This window comes from Myxine glutinosa, chromosome 1 (assembly GCF_964187855.1).
Source record: "Myxine glutinosa chromosome 1, kmMyxGlut1.1, whole genome shotgun sequence".
Classification (NCBI taxonomy): Eukaryota; Metazoa; Chordata; class Myxini; order Myxiniformes; family Myxinidae; genus Myxine; species Myxine glutinosa.
The window spans coordinates 444,099,912-444,122,431 of record NC_136261.1 but is presented as its reverse complement, the minus strand read 5'-3'; the positions used below and the strand labels follow the sequence as shown (position 1 = coordinate 444,122,431).

The 22,520-nt window shown below is 40.3% G+C and overlaps 1 long non-coding RNA gene across 1 annotated transcript in view; it reads right to left on the bottom strand.

The window, feature by feature from the left end:
• Positions 1 to 22,520, bottom strand: part of LOC137420454 (uncharacterized) — a 75,207-nt gene that overhangs the window by 22,657 nt on the left and 30,030 nt on the right. The gene's annotated exons all lie outside the window — the stretch shown is intronic.

Sequence of the window (22,520 nt, the reverse complement as noted above, 5' to 3'; positions counted from 1 at the left end):
CAGATAGTTAAATTGAATGAGGAAAGGTGTATGGTCAGTATAACCAGGTGTTGTGGTTGTAAATTTTACTTGTTTAACAAAACTTGCTGTTTTATTTAAAGATATATATTGTGATAAATCACTGAATCTAATCAAGTCATTCGCATCTGTTGGGTTTGGATAATTGATTAATTTATAAGAATTCTTCATATTAATATTTTTACATATACTATATTTTTGTCATTCAGCCTGTGCCATTGTATAATAATTTGATAAATCAATATCCTGAGAGGATTCTCCAAAGATAGAACCATCTTTTCCAACATGTCATTTATATTAGATTAAAAATGACATCATAAAAATTTTCATTATTGTTGAGTTGAAATAATACATATAAACATAATTGACCACAACATTTAGAATTAATTTCTTGAACTTGTAATGTTTGATAAACACCATTCTGTAAGAATTGTATTACTTCAACAGGCGGTGGCATACCATAACTATCAAAATAATATTTATCCTGACTATTATGAATACAAACCCAATGAGAACCATTCTGTGTGTCTAAATTCATAAAAATATTCTTTGTATTCTTGGACAACTTTGTTAATTCATCTCTCATACAGATGACCACATTATCAATTTTTAGTTTTTTACAATACTTAGCAAGTTCAATATTTGACGTTGTATTCTCTCCAAATTGTTTAAACCATTTATCCATTTATTTATGAGAAAGATACAATCCATTACCCTGTTTAGTTAGTTTAACACCCGCTTGAGCGACAGAGGAAAGCATATCTCCAACCAACAATCTAGCTTTATCAGGTAGGCTTTCAAGCTTTTCAGCAAAATCTACAATTACACCACTTCCACTAATTTGTTTCTCCAACTCCTTGTTATGTCTTTCCAATTCTTTTTGAGCTTTTAGTTGTGCCTTCCTTTCGTTAGCAGTTTTTGCCGCTGCTGAAATACCACCAGTCAATGCTCCCGCCGCACTTAAACCAGCAAATAAAGGAATTAGAAACGGGAGAAATCCTCCTTCTTGTATTGAATATTTCTTTAACATAGGTTTTGTTCTTTTAATTTTAAGTGAACCAGCATCATTTAGTGTTTTTACCTGCTCTCTTGTGAGTAAAACATCAATTCTTACTGCTCCTTTTCTTTGAATTGTATTAACATTAATAATACAAGGCTTTTGATTTTGAATACAAGATGTTAATTTATGAAGATTGATTTGATGAACATATACCGGTTCTTTCCTACTCATTTATTTATGAGAAAAAATCTATGTGATATTAATCATAACACCATTATCTGTATTAATCTGTAATTCTGTTTCTTCCAAAAGCAAACAATATGTATTAACCTCTTCACTCTCCCCTCTTTCAATGTATAGAGAAGTATCCACTCTATTAGACTTTATATTTTCTTTTTGAGAACTCAGGTCAATTGCGTAGATCGTATAAAGTTTTTGAAATGCAACCATATCCAAAATGGGATCATGATTACCGTTGCTTTCACACACCTTTTGGTAAGACTTGTAGGCTTCCGCATAATCATTTTTTTCCCAATCAATTTCCAATCTATCTCGCGGATAAAATGTGCCATCAAGAGAAACCCGAAGTTGTTTCACCTTAGCATTATCACTCAGCGCATTATTCTTATCAGTACCCTCCTCTCCATCTGGTTTTTTAAAAATGAGCCATAGGTATCGTGGCTTTCCTTGAAGAACACCCAAATTCCAAGTGTAGGTAGTGTGGTCCAGTTTAACGTGTTGACATCTTCTTTTAAGGTATGATACATTTAGCGGGGTCTTTGAGTTAGTTAAATCTTTTATTTAACATCTCTTCCATTTTAAGATTAAGAGTATATTCACTGATATACCAACACAAATCATTAATAACAAATTTATTATTATCACCAAAAGCATTTTGAGCCCCAAAAAGCAATCTATTTACATTATCATTCCTTTGTAGTTGAAATCTAAATTTAAGCCCACACAAAACTTTATCATAATCACAAAATCCAAATATACCTTTCAGAGGTACTGCTACCGCAAAAACTATTCTCTGCTTTTGTATCATCATTATATATTGCCTTCCTTTGACTATAACCAGGGTCTGCGTTTGTACCCGTTGACATATCAGGAATAAAACCTTCAACAGCTCCCTTACCCATTCTATCACCAAACGAATATAGTGTAAGTTTCATCAATTCAGATGTAGCAGAGACCTAATCAAACGCTTCAACCCCTTGTGTTCCAATATACAGGCGGACACTATCAAACATTTTCCAGAAGAAATCATTTACGAGTGTAGCATTAGTATTATTTGCAGCCTTAGTGAATTTAAATTTACACAGCAAGAAACTATCAGCTAGATTCAAGTAAGTTTGTTGATTATTTATTTCAAAACTTTTTGTTCCATTTGAATTCCATTCTGTTCCTGTTATAGCATTTACCTTAAAATAGTCTTCCTTTTTCGTGGAGTTTGAAATGATAATCGTATCATCCAAATCATAGATACTATCAATCGCTTCCATACTTGTATTTATAGAGCATTCAAATCGTTGAAACCCTGACCCAAGTATTTTAATGATTTTTTGTCGTCCTTGTGAAGATAGTTGAGTTTTACCTTTTTTTATTTCTTTGATTGCTTGTAATTTATGAGACTCCTTTTGAGCATCTTTTGTACTCTTTATAGCACCCACTACATTTCCCATGGCAGAAGCAGTTGAACCAATTAGGTCTTTATGTTTAAGAATGGTTGAACCAATGCACATTAGAGTATCAATTATCCCATCTCCTTTATTTCTAAATTGATTTCCCACACCCCGTTGTCTCTTTGGTTTATAGTATCCTCTACCAAGAAACATGCCTTCACCCTTATAGTATGGTGAAAGGAACATCCTCTCCCCTGTAATTATTTTATATTTTCCCAACTCGTGTTTTCTCACAATAACCATTATTTATTTATTGAAAAACTTCACGTAGGTGAATTCTGATGGATATAATTTCATCATTAAAGGACATCATACGATTATCTTGATCGGTTATCCTAAAACTTACTCTGTATATGGTTTTTCCTGACACAGGTAAACAGACAAGATTTTTTGGTTCCATATTGAATTTATAACCAATCGGTGTTGAGTATGCGCTGAATGAAAATATTGTATTTGTTCTTATTCCATCGTTATAAGCACCATCAATCAAATCACAATGAATTAATACCGAATTTATACCGGAGGATATTTGAATAACATTATCACTGTAAAACATCCCATTAGTTTCAATCTTTTTTGAAGAGAAACCCAATAGATCTCTGAACGAATTTTCAATCGTGAAATCAACTTTATAATTATTTTTAAGTTTAATAGTTGATTTTGAAGTGTGTTTTTGAATATCTATTACCATATTTTTTGGTTCATCACCTTGTTCTTTCACAAGGCGAGAGACTTCAGAAGATATTTGAGAAATCTCGTAAGCTCCGGGTGAAACGGTTATAGTTTGATATCCACTTCCTGGATTATAACTAAACTTGTTGTTTTTCTCTGTGATATTAAACAAGGTATTATAAGTCTCCATTGACAACAAAGAAGCCTCATATTCTTTTGTGGGGTCAAGTTGTAGTGGGTAAGGGAATGAAGCTGTGTAATCGCTCGTTGTGAAATTAAAACTTAAAATTGTGCTTCTCATCTTATTTAATATCTAATAAAATATCTTTGTATTGACATTTATTAATTATTTTCATATTCATCAACTGATCTAAAATGGCGGATGTTTCATTAAAACAATTGTTGTTTCCAGCTTTCTTACGACCTAACAGCAATAATAGCCTATTAACTAATTGTGATGGGTCATTTGGAAGAAAACTAACACCTGAACCAAGGTTACTTAAAGCATCAATAATATATTTCTCCTTCTCATTCTTCTTCCTTTTACCAGCAACAGAAATTCCATAATCAAGTGAGTTTAGTAAATCAATATATACCCTATCTTCCTCTCTTTCCATATCAAGTGGTTCCTCAAAATATTTTGAACCGCTGAATCCAGAGTTTGTTAGAAGAAACATTAATCTTGGAGTTAAATCAACATTTGGTCGAGCAGAACTTAAGAACACCAATTTATCATTAAATATCAATACCTTTTCTTTCACAAGATAGAACTGTGCTGGTTCTTCTGTTGGAATGAGACCTGCTCTGGTTTTTGAACCCACCGAATATTCATTGTTTTGAAGAGCTTCCACAACATAATTAGGTGGTTGATTTACCTCCTCAAGTTTCTGAAATAATCCTTCATCATCATATTTTAATTGTCCAAGTTCTTGCTCTGTCATTTGGCTAAAATCTTTGAGCATTTGAAGTTTTTTCGGAGTAAATTCTACTGTGGGAACTGTAGGTGAAATCGTTTGTTGAGTTTTTAAAAGTGGTTAAAAAAATTTCTCGTTTCCTTTCAAAGGCTTCTTCACCAGTTAGTTTCTGTCTCCGTGTCTTCTTTATCTCTTCCTATTGCTTTACAACTTTTGAAACCAACTCTTGATGTTCTTTAAACTTTCTTGCTCTTTCTTCGGTACTCATCTTCTGTTTTTATTTATTGAAAAATATCATTTAGTATCTCATATTGTTTCACAACAATATATTTATATTTTCCAATCGTGTGTTTCATATAATTTTCAAATCTTTTTTACTACATAACATAGAGCAATTATCTCTCCAAAAATTATTTACATCTATTGAATTTAATTTAAATAAAATAAAAGTATTAGCATTGTTTCTTACTGAGCGCCGAGGGAGTTGAAAATATGACTGACTAAGATAAATACAATTACAAGAAGAATGTCTCCCTCTTGTATAGTAGCTATCCATTACTGTTTGGTTTCTCTCATTAACACAATCATCAAAGATAACGAGGTTCTTTTTTGATTTATCTAAATCTTGAGGTGAAGGTATATCATCCATATTATCACTGAGAATACAAGTTATGGGTTTTGGTTTCGATTTTGATTTCTGTGTATCACAAAATAATTGTATTATATCTTCAATATTATAATCATTTAGTTTGTTTTGAAGTTTAAATAAACCGATAATGTCTTCCTTTTTAAGACCCGCATTAAAACCCTGTGAGAGTAGTTGATACTCGGGTTGAAAACTTGACTTTGTAAAAATTATTAAATTATCATAATCTAAAAAATTAGGACCAAGGAGCATCTTTAAAAGTAAACAGGTTTTTCCACATCCGCTTGATCTGACTATTAGACATCTCAATGAATTTGGAATATTTTTATGGTTGTTAAATTTTATCTTGTTTTCCCAAACGGGTAAAAAATCATTCATTTATATATTTGGAAAACAAGTCATCTAACTTTTTTTGAGTTATTTTAGAAACACTATATTTTGTCCTGAATTTAGGTTTAATTTCAAAATAATCCATTATTTTATTTATATCGTATCTTGTGTTAACATTTCCGTTAAAATTCTTTTGAATAATAAATATCATTAAACCCTTATACATTTTCTCAATACAAATAGTCTCTTCCCTTGAAAGAAATGGTGTATTATCATCATAATACTTAACATTCATCTCTGTTATTAATCTTCTAAAGTACTTCATTTTTGGTTCTAATTTAAAAGAGTTATATATTTTTTTATCTTTTTTATTATCATTAATGAGAAGATAATCACAGAATAAACATTGTTTATATGAATCCTCATCATTAAGCCCCACTCTATCACAAGCCGGACAATTCTCTAATTTATCATATGGAGAGTCTAGAAATTCTAAATCTCCTTCTATCATATTTAAACAGTAAATATTTACTTAAACGAAATGCAAGTTTATTCGTTAATAAATACAATGTTTCAAAGCACAAAAGACAAATTTCAATCAATCTCTACTTCGGTGGAAGATATAGAAAAATATGTCAAAGATGTTAAATTGAACAAAGATAAATATGGAAATTTTTGGATTAAACCAGTTATGGAAAATAACATGTGTCCCTCTATTTCATTTAAAGGAAGAGCTCTAACTATACCTGGAAAGACATCCATTAAAGTAAATCTAACAAAAGTTTATCCTCTCCTCCTGGCAATTTATTCAAAGCTTGAAAAAGTGATTGACCACGATACTTTGAAAAAGAATGATAAGACCATCAACAATACTCGTGGAGAAATTTGTATTTACTTTAATAATCCAAAGAGTGTAAATCTAAGTAAAATGAATGATGTTAATATTTCTGGTGAAATGTCATTTTGTTCTATGATAGATGGAGATTATTTAAAGATAACTTTTGATATTAAAAATGTAGAGATTGAATCCGTTAATGAAAGAAAGTATATTGGTATAGATGGAAAGGTTTTTTCTGCTAATTAAATATGAGTCATTACAGCAGTGAAGATTTTACTATTTCATTGAACTCGGACGATAGTATTTCATTGAACTCAGATGATAGTTATGATACCAATAGTTTGTGCTCAAATGATAGTTATGAGAGTAGCTTTATTGATGACTCCGAGTATGATTCTGAGTATTCATGTGATAGTTATGACTCAGATGATTCTGAGTGAAAAAGTGTTTTAGTTTAAGTAAAGTTATATAGATATAAAACACCACGTTTTCTAACGCTATAAATATGGTTTATTGTGATACTTGCGAGAAGGAAGTTAAATATTATAAACAACATATTCTCACCGCAAAACATACATACAACATTCTTAACAAACTTTCCCCTCTTCCACCTAAAACAAAATATTGTAAGGACTGTAAAACAACCATCCTCAAGAAGGGGTTTAAAGCCCATCTTAAAACAAACAAACACTTGTCAAAATTGTTTACTATTAGGAATACTGATGGTGCTTTCAAGGGACATATCAGGATTCGAATCTTTGACTTTGATCCTCCTGGCCCCAACTCAATTGTTGAGGCTGTGGAGATCATCAAACCCTCTATGAAAGATCTTATTGAAAAGACTCTTATTGAGTTGAAATCAATCAAGTTCTATATGGGTATTAAAATGAAAATCTCAAAACATGATCCATTCACTGGTGATTATTACACTGAAAGAGCTTACATGAGAACTAAGCCACACTTTATATTGTTACTGATGCGGTTTTAGATGTTAGTTTACCGAGCGGTTTGGTATTACCGCGTCCGAACAGTTACTCCCCGATTAGAACCCGATTCCCACCCAACGTTGACCAGATCGCACCACAGATATTCAATCGGGAAACCTCTAAAGCGACCGGAAGAGAAGAAAGAGAAAAAGACAGAGTACGGAGGAAGAACAGATTTATTATACACACACAAGCAAAAAGAAAGAGCGACCAAAATTATTTACGGCAATGGATGGAAGAAGCAGTCACACAGTGCATCGTTAGCTTAAACTATTCATTTTACTTAACCCCAAGACAACGAGTAGGACAGACGACGTTCACACTTACACGGGGGATAATGCAGGCAGGTAGGGCTTGAGGTGGATTGCTGGAGAGAGAGGCAAGGGCGGAGGCAGCAGCTCTCAATTCCTCGCGGTTTTGGCGGGAAAACCCTCCGTCGCCGATGCTGTAGACGTCATGCGCTGGCTCGGTCACACCTGCTCCTCTCCTTCTGGTGGAGCCGTCTCCCTCCTTTCAGCGCGTCTCTCCAAAGCTGGTTTCCTTTCCGAGTACCTCTCCTCTTTGGTTTGGAGCGTTTCACATCTCACCGCTCCTCTTGGTGTCGCCTCTTCGCTCATCTCCCAGGTCATCTCTTGAAGCAGTCCCTTACAGTTGCTTTTATAACCCGGGGCGGAATCAAGCCGCCGGCTGCGAGGGCACGCCCACCGGGTCGCTCACCGCGGTGCTGATTGGCCATGCGACCCTCTGGCTCACTCCTCCCCTCTATGACGAGGTGGAGACACGCCTTTCTTCTCCGAGATTAGCACATGGGCAATGGCGGCTTGCGGGATTCAACACAACTCGCACCCTTTTGAAAGGAACTTTGGAGAGCGGAGATGATTTGGGAATTGAAAGGGCCTACGCTTATTTTGTTTGATACAATGCAAAGTCAATCTAGTGGGAAACACATATTTAGCCTACATAGAATAAGGAAATACACTATTTAAAAAGATATATCGTGGCCTGCGTGTAAGTTTCATGGAATTAACTAGGAGGACGGCTGCGACCATTATTTACATTACCAGGGTGTTACCATACTTTTGTAACGTTCACATTGTAACGTTTTCACATTCGTTACACTTCCTCCAAAATTGTTACACTTCTCAAAACCCGTTACACTTCTCAAAACCGTTACACTGCACCCTCCTTTCTTCAGGCCCGTGCTCGGGCCTACAAAACTTTAACTTAGTGTGACATGTAGGTGTAATTCCCTCTACTTTTAACCTGACCCTGAGTGTGACAATCTTAAAACACAAATAAGTATGTCCCCCTATTGCATTGCACCCTGTCTAACAGACTCAAGCCCACAGCTAACCGAATTACGGAATTATTCTCAAACTATACATTTACGGTGGGGAGTATTATTTACAATGACGTTATTTCTTATTTACAACGCAACCCAGGACCTGTGTTTTTTTTTCTTTTTAGGGAACAAGAAAAAGAAATTCCTGTTGGGAGGGAGGAGACAGCACGCATTGCATCGATGCACCCGTACCAATACCACCAAAGCACCCAAAAGCACCAAAAGCACCACACGCCCCACAAAGCACCACTCGGTGCACAGTCACCATGGTTCATAATAAACACAACAAAACAACTGGTGGTGGTCTTCTCTTTCTCTGCTGGGCCGATGTTCTTCCCGACGTCTTCTGGCTTCATGCGGCCTACTTGGAAATATCAAAAAGCACAAACCGTGTCCATTTTTATTTAGGGCAACAGGGGCCAACTAAGGGTGGTCCACCTGTTTGGCATAGGTGCCACCTTACCGAGGTCCGCAAGCAAAATTCCCTGGCCACTATGGCCGGTCTCCAACAGAGGTGCCCTGCCCCAGAACCTGGGGTCCATCAAGTGGTACTTGGCCGCAGAACAGCGGTCCATAAAGTGGTACATCAACGCAATGCATGCTGGTTCTGGGAATCTCGTGCGCACAATGGCCACCTCACGCACGCTCCCCTCGGCCCCCAATGGCGCACAGGTCATGTGGGAGACAAAAGAGACAAATGAGCGAGGGGTAAGGTCACAAGGGTACACATCAATAAGGCAATGCAAGGCGAAATGCGTACGGAGAGCGAAATGAGAAAGCTCGTCCCTACCGTACGTCACCCCCCTGTCACCTACACTCCCCTTGCCCTTACCCCATATGTACAAAATCTACACCTTTACAAATTCGTCACTACCGTCACGTCTTCCCCATATTTCCCTTATACCAAATTCGTCTCCACAATCCCTCTACTTCAAAATTTGCCATCACCCAATTCGTCATCAATCCTCATAAGGAGGAAGAGATGGAACATCAAAGCACAATGTCACACCCACGTCATGATGCGTCTCACAATCCAAACATTTGCACAGTAAAAAATAATCAAAACATGGCATGGTGTGGAGTACCTGTCACCTCAGGTGAGTGGATGCAGATGGTGCGAGGAGATCCTTCATCCTAACTATCCTCTAAATGATTTTAACACACTTTACACTACCCGGGGTCTTTCCCTGCCAATCCATTGGCCAACTTACTCTATGGGTTCTAAAAACCAATTCCCATTGACCAAACTGTGGTGCTTCTCAATTTGGGGTCTCACTCCCCCGATTCATCTCCCGGTGCCTTCGCACAATTTCTGGGCTGCGACGTGTAGCTCTCCCAGCAGGTCTACCCACCTGCACACCTCCACCACTGCAGTTGCCACCCGAGCTTACCTAGCTCCTCACCCTAACCTAACTAACTGGGGAAGGCCCTCTCCTGGCTCTGTCACCCCTTGGTGCCCTCTGGCACTGGGCTACCCGGGTCCGTCCTCCGGATCCTCGGGCCCCATCCACAACTACCGGCTCCCAGAGCCCACCTGCGGCCTCACCTGGCCGACATCCTCACAGTGGTGGAGTGCCCAAACCAACTACACACACTAACAGGCTACACGCCCAGCCATTTCCACAACACTAATGCACCCATCCAAAGACCATTCTTTCACCCGCACCACAGATGCCAATATCCAACCACAATTTACCTGTACCCTCTGCCTAACACTTACACTACCCGCCCCGGGTATCCGTGATGGGGGTCCACTCTTCCTCCATTCACACCTTCGCACCATCCACTCCACTCCACAATTTCCACCATTCTCACTCCATGACCATCCATTCCAATACTCCAGATATTCCACACTACCATTTATTCCACACAGCCACATACACCTGTTGTTGCACACCTGTGCCCTCACACCTGGTGCCACCTGCACCCTCCTTTCTTCCTGGACCATTTGGTCAACACAACACGCAATCACCTTCACTCACTCATACACTGCTCCACACACCTGTTCAGTTGCACACCTGTGCAATCACACCTGTTCAATCACACCTGTTCAATCTTCAAACACACGGCATCATCTCAGCTAACTACTCCCCTCTGAAACTTGCGCTTCCCAGTCGTCCCTTTAAACTATTGCGCTCCCACGTCATTATCATCCACACTAATCTACCTGCGTCCCCACTACAGGTATCCTTGTCACTAACTAACCTTAACGTTACCTAATGTCAATCTCTAGGGCCCTACACATTATCCAAACCCACCCGGGCTAGTTTTCACTGCCATCAACCCCATAAGCTAGTGCTCCTTTGCCCCCCCACCTGTGAGGGATGGTGGATTTGCCATCCCACCACATCGGGGAGGTCCTACTATCAATTTGGCACATCAAATTTCAGCCAATCAGAAATTGGCCAATCACTCTACCAATCCTCCCTCTGCCCATCCTACTCACTCTCCAACTTTCGGACCAAATCACACTATTCTCATCATCATCATCATCATTACAGTCCGCTTACTAGAGCCTCTCGGTGCGCCAATTCCTGTCCAAAGCCCGGCTTCGTAAAGCCGAACAATGAATGCGGGTGGTTCGTTGCCAGCGGATTGGTCCCTCTGGCATTCGGTGCAGGGAAGGCTTACTCGGGCCGAGAGCCAACGCACCTTCTCGGCACGGAGCCGTCCAATTGCCCGATCTCGCCCTGCCGGAGCGTCTCCACAAAAAGCGGTCGCCATGACAACCTTTCCTATCGGGCTGCCCGCTCTGCCTAGTGGAGCAGGGACGCGGCCGTTTAAAGTGAGGCCCAGCGTGGATTGCGTACGGCGGTTCTTTCGAACCCACCGTGGTTCGGATCCCCGCTGGTCCTCACGGCACGCGAGGCCCGGCTCGCACCGAGGGCTCGCTTCGGCTAAACGTCGCTCTAACCGCTAACCCGGTTACCGTCGATGCTTCACCTGCATGCTTACACGCATACGCTACCCCTTTCATTCTCACCGAGCTCGGTGTTCCAACGCTGCCCGTACACCCCGCAGCCCGTTCTTTGCTCATATTTCCAGCTGTTCCCATGCTCCTTGTACCTTTCCTTACACACCCAGGTACACTCATTCCACCCACCGACTTGGTCACACACCTGACCACCGAACACTTTGGCACACATTCGTCGCTCGCACAACTCACCAACACACCTTTTCGCGCCCCTTCCTCGGTCACCTCCTCTGTGACAATCACAGGTGTGCTCTCACTCGCACACCCAACCACGTGCCTCACGACCAACTCAAGTGTGCATTCCCACACACGCTCTACCACTCCAGGTGTGCTTCCTTCCATTCCAGGTGTACATCCTCGCTCACCTGTCACAACCAACTCACGCTCCGTGTCACTCTCACTACTTTCACCACCACTCTCGACAACGCACTCACCCTTACTCGCGACAGCGCACTCTTTCCTCATGCACCCGTCCGTTACACACCTTTCTCGCGCACACTCTCCCGTTACACCCTCTGTAACACTCACCACAGGCGTGCATTCTCCTTCACTCTTGACAGCGCACTCTTTCCCCATGCACCTGTCCGTTACACACCTTTCTCGCGCATCCTCTTGCGCACACTCTCCCGTTACACCCTCTGTAACACTCACCACACCGCGCTTCCATGTGCTCCCTCGCACACGCGCTACTACCGACTCACTCTCGACGGCACACTCACTCCTCGGCGTGCACTTTTTCCTCACACCCCATGGTCGGACATTCTCGCACACCTCTTTTTTCGCACACCAGACCTGTCGCAGACTTCACCAACGGCCTTTCACGAACACCCGGATCCAAACCAATCCCCAAGCCGACTGAAGCTTTCCTCACATCATGTACATTTCCGATTATATCGCCACTCACCTTGGCACCTCGTCTCCGCACCTCTTCTTCCACCTGCAAACTCTTTATTTGGTTAGTGAGCAGCACATCCCGATTTGAGCACCGACCTTGTACCAATTCCATTACCTCCTCCTTTATTTCTCTCTTAGTTTCTGTCCGTCCCTTCTTAATTTCACTGACCTCTTCTTCCACTTCCTCTAATTTTTGTTTCACCTCTTTTATTTCCCGGTGCGTCTCCTCAAGTTCGACCTCTAAAGCTACCGTGACCGTCTCTATGTGCATCCTCACCTCTCGGTCCTTCGTCTCCATTACTTCTGTCACCTCCTCCACCCTCATTGTCAGTCCCTCACGTACCATCTGACATTGCCTCTGTGTCGCTATTAATTCGTTTTTAATTTCTTTTTGTGTCGCCTTTAACCCTCCGAGTACTGCAGTGTTCTTTTGAACCTGCTCCACTAACTCTGTCTGTCCCTCTGTCAGCTGTTCCACCTCCTCCGTCAGATCTTCTATTCCCTCTTGTAATTTTGCCGTATTATTCCTCACCTCTTTCTCAATACGCTTTTCGCCTCGCTTTACCTCCTCGCGTACCCCAGAGACCTCCTCACTTACACCTCGTCGTATCTCCTCCTTCATCTCCTCCAATTCTTTTGTAGATGCCACCCTCATCTGTCCCAATTCATTCCTCTGAGCATCCAGTTTACTTTCTAACCCGATTTGCACCTCCTCTACCTGGTTCCCCATTCGTTTGATTTCCCTGGCAGATTGTTCCCCTATTTCCCACAATTTGTCCTCCATCCTATTTTCTAACCCCATTAACCCATTTTTCACCTCTTTTATCCCGTTGTCTAACCCCTCAAAATTATTGTCTAACTTCCCAAATTTCTTGTCTAACCCCTCACCGGTACCCCTCGCTTAGTCCCTCATTACCCCCATTTGGTTTCCCATTACCCCCATTTGCTCACCCTGAGCCTCCATCCGGTTCCCCATTACCCCCATTTGCTCACTCTGAGCCCTCATTTGCTCACTCTGCAGGTTGAGGGATGTCTGCATTTGTACCATAAATTGGGCCATGAAGGCTTGCATTTGGGCCGCGCTCATTGGTTCTGCGGCCGTGGCCCCCTCAACCACGTGCGCGAGAGCGCCATTTTGTGCGTCTGATACTCCCTCAACCGCCCCTCATTGCTCTCCTCCTCCCTTTCCTCCACATACATTTCCCCGAGGTCCTAGGTTACCCCTAACCCGTCTATCTCCCCCACCGACATCCGATCGCCTTGATTGTCCATGGCGCGATCTCTAAATTCGGGTTTTATAAAACAACACAATTTCGGCAGCTCGTAATTTTGACCAATTTTTTTTTTTTTACACGTTTTAAAAATTTGGTTCGGGCCTCGTATCTCACTCCCAGACACCAATTGTTACTGTACTAACACAATTGGTGTCCAAAATTTGGGCCTAACAAATTTAGTCCCAGGTCCGAATCCAACTCCTGACTACCAATTGTTACAGACGCGGTTTTAGATGTTAGTTTACCGAGCGGTTTGGTATTACCGCGTCCGAACAGTTACTCCCCGATTAGAACCCGATTCCTACCCGACGTTGACCAGATCGCACCACAGATATTCAATCGGGAAACCTCTAAAGCGACCGGAAGAGAAGGAAAAGAGAAAAAGACAGAGTACGGAGGAAGAACAGATTTATTATACACACACAAGCAAAAAGAAAGAGCGACCAAAATTATTTACGGCAATGGATGGAAGAAGCAGTCACACAGTGCATCGTTAGCTTAAACTATTCATTTTACTTAACCCCAAGACAACGAGTAGGACAGACGACGTCCACACTTACACGGGGGATATTGCAGGCAGGTAGGGCTTGAGGTGGATTGCTGGAGAGGGAGGCAAGGTCGGAGGCAGCAGCTCTCAATTCCTCGCGGTTTTGGCGGGAAAACCCTCCGTCGCCGATGCTGTAGACGTCACGCGCTGGCTCGGTCACACCTGCTCCTCTCCTTCTGGTGGAGCCGTCTCCCTCCTTTCAGCGCGTCTCTCCAAAGCTGGTTTCCTTTCCGAGTACCTCTCCTCTTTGGCTTGGAGCGTTTCGCATCTCACCGCTCCTCTTGGTGTCGCCTCTTCGCTCATCTCCCAGGTCATCTCTTGAAGCAGTCCCTTACAGTCGCTTTTATAACTCGGGGCGGAATCAAGCCGCCGGCTGCGAGGGCACGCCCACCGGGTCGCTCACCGCGGTGCTGATTGGCCATGCGACCCTCTGGCTCACTCCTCCCCTCTATGACGAGGTGGAGACACGCCTTTCTTCTCCGAGATTAGCACATGGGCAATGGCGGCTTGCGGGATTCAACACAACTCGCACCCTTTTGAAAGGAACTTTGGAGAGCGGAGATGATTTGGGAATTGAAAGGGCCTACGCTTATTTGGTTTGATACAATGCAAAGTCAATCTAGTGGGAAACACATATTTAGCCTACATAGAATAAGGAAATACACTATTTAAAAAGATATATCGTGGCCTGCGTGTAAGTTTCATGGAATTAACTAGGAGGACGGCTGCGACCATTATTTACATTACCAGGGTGTTACCATACTTTTGTAACGTTCACATTGTAACGTTTTCACATTCGTTACACTTCCTCCAAAATTGTTACACTTCTCAAAACCCGTTACACTTCTCAAAACCGTTACAATATCTTCATATGAAGATTTTAAAACAACGGGAGTCCATGATGAACTTATCCAACAAGAACAAGAACTTGAGCATACTATTACTGGAAGTGGTTGGAACATAGATGAGATACTATTTATTGACATTCATATTCTTAAATCAGATCCTCTAAATGCGTCCTCTTACATTGATTTACCTAGTGTTATCAAAAATAGAAAAGCAGTTATCAATATCAAAAATAAAAAAGACAATAAATGTTTTCTCTGGTCTATTCTGGCACATTTACATCCTCCACATTTTCATGATGAAAGAGTATCTCATTATAAAGAATATGAGAATACATTAAATATGAAAGATCTAAAGTTTCCCATGACTTTAAATGATATTCCTAAATTTTAAAAGATGAATAATTTATCAGTTAATGTTTATGGTCTTCACAGAAACAAACAAGATTCAGGTTTTAAAGCTTTCTGACAATTGTAAACAAACTCATATTAATCTTTTATATTCTAATTCAGAGAAAAATTCACATTATGCATACATCAAAGATATTTCTAAATTAATAAAACCACAAGTATGAAAAAGGACAAATAAAATATTTGTTTGTACGCGCTGTCTTAACTTTTTCCATTCACAAGAAAGATTGGATAAACACTCAGGGTATTGTGGTGAACATAAATCAACAGTAATCAATATCCCTAAAAAAAAATCAAAGATTGGTTTCAAAGATCAAAATAAAACGATGAAACATCCATTTGTAATATATGCTGATTTTGAAAGTATTCTAGAAAAAATTGACACGTGTCAACCAAATCCAAAGAAAAAAGATGGAACTGAAAAATCATACACAATGAAATATCAAAAACATACTCCTTGCGGTTTTTGTTATGATATCAAATCATCCGTTGGTGATGAATATAACAAGCCAGAGGAGTATAGAGGCTCAAATGCCCCAGAGGAGTTTGTGAAACTATTAGAAAAAGACTGTGTTCGATTAGCCAAGATAATGAAAGAAACCAATAAAGCAATGTCCTTGACGAGTGAAGAGAAAAGGGAATTTCGAAAAAACAATGTCTGTCATATTTGTGAGGAGAAAATTGGTGAAGGTCTAAAGGTTAGAGATCATTGTAATCTCACTGGTAAATATAGAGGTCCGGCTCATCAAAGTTGTAATATTAATTATAAACTTCCCTCTTTTATTCCTGTCTTTCTTCATAACAATGCTAATTATGACACTCATCTTTTTATCAAGGAACTCTCAAAGACTTCTGGAAGTATCTCAGCAATTTCAAACACAGACCAAAAATACATTTCATTCACAAAAACAATCTTTATAAAAACAGGATTTAACATTTAAAAAAATAAAAAATACTTATGATATAACTAATATTAGATTTTTAGACACATTTAAATTCATGGCAAGTCCATTGGCTGACTTGGTTAAAAATCTAAAAGAGTTTCCATGTCTTTCAATGTATTTTACAGACAAAGATTTACTAACACAAAAGGGAATTTATCCCTATGACTATATGGGCTCATTTGAGAGATTCAATGAAACACAACTTCCTTCAAAAGAAAATTTCTATAACAAATTAAATAATAGTCATTTATCGGATGAAGATTATGCGCATGTGCAAAATGTTTGGGAAAAATATAACATCAAGAATCTTGGTGAGTATCATGATTTGTATCTCAAAACTGATGTGCTTTTGTTGGCTGATGTGTTTGAGGCTTTCAGAACAATCTGTCATTCTGAATATGGATTGGATCCTGCTCACTATTACACTGCTCCTGGATTGGCTTGGAGTGCGATGTTAAAAATGACAAAACAAGCTTTGGATTTGATAACCGATGTCGATATGCTTTTGATGATTGAAAAGGCAAAAAGAGGTGGAATTTCACAAGTATGCTCGGAGCAGATATGCAAAAGCAAATAACAAATATCTTCCGAATTATGATTCAATGAAAGACAGTTCTTACTTGATGCACTATGACGCGAACAACCTGTATGGCTGGGCAATGTCTCAGGCTCTTCCTTATGGAAAACTTAGATGGGTAAAAGAAAAGAATTTCAACAAAGTCTTTGAGAATCTACATATATCTACACAAGCTGAATTAGATAAAGAAAATGTTGGTTATTATTTTGAAGTTGATTTGAAATATCCAGAGGAACTCCATAACCAACACAAAGATCTTCCATTTGCTTGTGAAAAGGAAAGTCCAAAGAAGGAGTGGTTAAGTGATTATCAATAATCATTTAATGTAAAGGGTAAATCAACAGAGAAACTTCTTACTACACTTTATGATAAGAAAAATTATGTTCTTCACCAGAGGAATTTGAGACAATGTCTTTCAAAGGGTCTCTGTGTTGAAAAGATACATAGGATTCTCAAGTTTAATCAAAGTCATTGGTTAAAACCTTACATTGACTACAACACCAAAATGAGGACAGATGCTACAAATGATTTTGAGAAAAACTTTTATAAGTTGATGATTAACTCTGTATTTGGAAAAACGATGGAGAATGTTAGAAAGAGACAAAACATTCGTCTATCAACATCATGGAAACAAGCATCAAAATTAATCAACAGACCAAGCTTCTCGAGAGAAGAACTTTTTACAGAAAACTTTAGTGCGATACATTTGATGAGAGAAAGCGTTAAGATGGATAAACCAATTTACATTGGTACCTTAATACTTGATTTGTCAAAGACATTGATGTATGATTAGTTGATTACCTTTACAATAACTTAAAAAAGAAATATAAAAATGATGTTAGTCTTCTTTACATGGATACTGATAGTTTCCTTTTGAAGATTAACACTGATGATATTTATTCAGACATGAAAGAAGACTGATACTTATGACACTAGTAATTACAATGAAAAGAGTGAATTCTACTCAGATAAAAATAAAATGGTAATTGGAAAGTTTAAGGATGAATTGAAAGGAAATGTTATGAGTGAATTTGTGGGCTTATGCTAACTTTGTGCTAAATTTGTGGGCCAAGGCTTATGCTAACAAATACATTGTGAATAATGTTAAAAAGACTGATAAGAAATTAAAGGATGTTGTGAAAGAGAAAAAGAGACTTAAGGGTATAAAAGAGTCGGTGGTAAAGGCGACCATAAATTTTAATGATTATTATACATGTTTAACAACAAAGAAAGAAGAGTTTAGAAAGATTAATGGAATAAGAAGTTATAAACATCAATTATATACAGAAGAGATAAATAAGAAAGCATTGGGGGCTTTTGATAATAAGAGGTTTATTTTAGAAAATGGAATTGATAGTCTCCCTTATGGTTATATAAGTGATAAGATATATAAGTGATAAGATATATATAAGTGATAAGATATATATAAGTGATAAGATATATAAGTGATAAGATATATATATATAAGTGATAAGATATATATAAGTGATAAGATATATAAGTGATAAGATATATATAAGTGATAAGATATATATAAGTGATAAGCTAATGGGGTTAGGGATTTTAACGGGCTACCGCCACCTTTTTTACTATTATATAAATGATAGAACCAAGTATCAACCGGACTAAAGAGTGGAGGTGTAATCAACCTTGGTATATCAATGGTAAACATAACGAATGTGAAAAATATCAAATAAGACTTATTGAAAAGGCAACTGCTAAAAAAGTTCACAAAACAAATAAGAGAATTAATTTAAATACTGGTGAGATGGGTAAAAAAGATGGAAATATTTTTGAGTGGACAGAAAACTTTGATGGTTGTCAGGAAAATATATACTTTAATTTTAAAATGGTGTGTGGCACTGGAGGCGCTCAGACAAAAACATTGAGGGAGGTTTATCATTTTATCGGAGCTCAGTTAAAATATCTTGATAAAGAACCAAACTCAAACATATACTTTGTTAATGTATTAGATGGTGAGGAGAGTTGCAGGAGAATTAAATTATTTCCCACACATGAACAAATATTTGTGGGGTCGTTGTTAGAGTGGTCTAATGAACAACATTAAGGATAGGTGCTATAGTCAAAAGGTTCGTAAAGATTAGGGTGGGAGAAATAGAGGTTCATAAGGGTAGAAGGATCATTGTTTGGTCTAATAAACAACATTAAGGACAGGTTCATAAAGAACAGGGTGAGAGAGAAAAGGTGTTTTGGGAAATGAGAGTAAAAGGCCAAAAGGTTCGTAAAGATCAGGGTGAGAGAGAAATTAACATGTAAGTCAATGGGAAAATGAGGGTGAGAGAAATAGGGGTGTTTAGGGTAAATGAGGGGAGAGGAAAATTAACATGTAAGTCAATGGGAAAATGAGAGTGTCCTAGGAGCAACATTTATATACTACTTACCCCTCCCCTCCCCTGTCCTGCACCCCATGCTCCCCCTCTCTCCTCATTAACGGTATGGACCTCAAACATCCGGGGCCCGAAACTTCTTCCTTGCACACCTCACTCCAGCAACCATTGCCGAGTCTGATCCACCTTCTCCATTCAGCACGTCTCCTAGGTAACAAAATGTTTTCACACCTTCCAGCTTCATGCCGTCTCCAAGATCCAACTCAACATTTCCTCCATCTGCAGCTCCATCTGTGCACACCTTACACTTGAATGTAGCTGCCACACTTGTTAATGACCCTCTCAAACCACTACATTTTTGATGAACCCACTCAGCGCACATTGTACATTGAATGGAATTCACTCCGACACCCTTCCTGCAAACAGCACACGGCCACTTCCCAGTTCTTTCCACCTCACCACATGCTTTACCACTTGCCATCACCTTCGTTTTTCCGATATTCACCTTCAGACCTTTTGTCTGCATACATTCCTTCCACTTGTTCATCTTCTCCTTCAGTCCATCCATACTTTCTGCAATCAACACCAGATCATCTGCAAACAAGAACTCTGACGGTAAACCCTCCTTTACGTTCCAAGCCAGCACCTCCATCATAGCTTCAAATAGTAGTGGACTTAGTACCGACCCCTGATGCACTCCCACCTTCACCTCAAACTCACCACTGTTCCCGTCCTTCGTCCTTACAGCTGTGCGCGCTCTTTTGTACATTGCCATCACTACGCTGATCAACCATTCCTCCACTCCTAACTTCCTCAATACCCATGTCACTACTTCACGTGGAAACCTATCGAATGCTTTCTCCAGATCAACAAACCCAAGAAACAACTTCTTCCTCTTCTCCATGTACTTCTCCTGCAACTGCCTCACAATAAAAAGCGCGTCTGTCATTCCTCTTCCTGGCATAAATCCAAACTGCATTTCGTCAATCTTCACTTTCTTCCTTATCCTCCTCTCCGACACCCTTTCCAATACCTTCATTCCATGCTCCAATAACTTTTTCGCTCAATACGAGCCACAGACCAGAGGGTCACCTTTCCCCTTGTATAGAGGGACGAGGGTACTCAGTTCCCAAACCACTGGAATGCGGCCTTCTTTCACCACCAGATTACAGATCTCTGTCATTCTCTTCACACCCCAATTTCCCGCTGCCTTCAACATATCTCCCACAACTCTCGTTTACCCTCCCGCTTTTCGTCTCTTCATTGCTTTTATCGCTTCCTCAACTTCCTTCTCGGTTATCTTCTCTGCCGGTCCTAAAACTGGGTTACTCTCTATGTTACCATCCCATTCATTCTCTGCATTCAACAGTATTTCCATATATCTCTTCCATCTTCCTTTAATTCCATCTGGGTCCACCTGTTGAGTCCATCTGTTGAGTCATCTGTGTAAATGCTTAATTGAGAAAGATACAATCAGGCAGATCATTGATATTGTAACGGATTTGAGGAAGTGTAAAGAATGGGAGAATTATGGTTTTGTTGTGTGGAAATGTCACCCTCCGTAATGTAAAGAAAGGTCGAAGGTCGTCCTCATAGTTAATTCCATAAACATATACGCAGGGCACCATATGTCCTTTTAAATAGTTATTCCCTTATTCTATGTAGTTTAAGGTTGTGTTTCCCAATAGTTTGACTCTCCATTTCACCGAATTAAATAAGAGTAGGTCCCATCTGCAAAGTGTCAGGTTTGGATGGTTTTCGCCGCAAATGGACTCAATTGAGCACGCGGTCGGTGGGAAGAAGAAAGGCGTGTCTCCGCACCTCGTCATAGAAAGGAGGAGTGAGTCGGCCCCGCTCAACCAACCCAGCACGAAGGGGTTTGGCTTGAGCGGGCAGAGAGAGAACGATCTGGGAGGTTCGCGAAGGTTCAAGGGTGGGGCTTATATAACCCGCGGGAGACGCCCCCACCTGAGATGAGATGAGCTACGCAGATGGGATGAGCTACGGAGATGAGCAGATGAGTCCAAGCAGCTGAGATACGTGCCGCGCAGAAGAGAAAATACGGACTGAGGCAACGCCAGGAGCGCACGACGCAGCAGTGCGTAAAGAGGAACTTCGCCCACGCAGTTTGAAACCGCGGGATTTCGCACGACCGCGGCTCGGCTTTTTGACGGCGGTGCCTTCCGGCCCGACCGTGCCCAGTCCCCGCTGAACCTTCCTTGCCTCTCCAAGCCATCCTTCTCCAAGCCATCCGTTCCTGCCATCATTCCCCGTGTAAGTGTGACCGTTCATCTGTCTTTCACGTTGTCCTGGGGTATATTAATTAAGACTGTTAATAGGTAAGCTAATAATTGCACTGTGTCTCCTTGCTCCCTTCTGTCATTATTTTCTTATCCTTCTTTCTCCTTGGTTATTTTTGGTCTTGTAAATAATAGTAATAAATTATATTTGTTCTTCCTACCTTCGTCTTCTTCTTCACATTCGGTCGCCTTAGTGATTTCCCCCATTGAGGGCCCGTGGCGCGATTCGGCCGACGAAGATTAATCGGGTCAGTCTTGGTAACCGGCTCACGGTGCAGTTCGCTTCGCTCGGCACAACTAATCCATTAGGCTGCGACCGTGAGCGGGGGAGTATTTCCTCGCGTGTCGAGGGGCGCTGGTATTTTAATAGGTAATAGGACGGTTTAGGCCTAATACCCTACCCAGCGTCGACCGGCCGTGGCGTCATACCCCCCAGGACCACGTCGGTCAGTCATATAAGCGAGGGGACCAATCCCCCCTTGGTAAGTGGGGAAGGCCGACGTTGGATTCCGCAACAATATATAACATGAACAATATTGGACCCAACACAGACAGACAGACACCTGAGGACTCACATTCGTATTATGGAAAGGGAATTACTGTCCCTCATGTACCACAGATATTTGACGATTTAGAATGAAGTCAGTGATTGTATTAAGCAATTTTAAAGAAATGCCAGATTATTTTAGCCTTTGAGATGTCGAGAGCAACAGCCCTGGTTTTTCCACAATTATCCAAAGCTCCATTCACTTATTCAGTGATTCAGGATAGAACATCACCAGTAGACCTTGACTGTCTAAAGCCATACTGAACATCAGTTTGGAGGTTGTGGGTTTCCAGAGGAGTCATAAGTTGTTCTATCAAGGACTCAAAGACTTTGGTCATAATGGGTAGAAGGCTAACAGGCCGATAGTTAGAAGGATCTGATTACTCACCGGAGACTTTAAAGACAGGGACGACAGAAGCCTGCTTCCA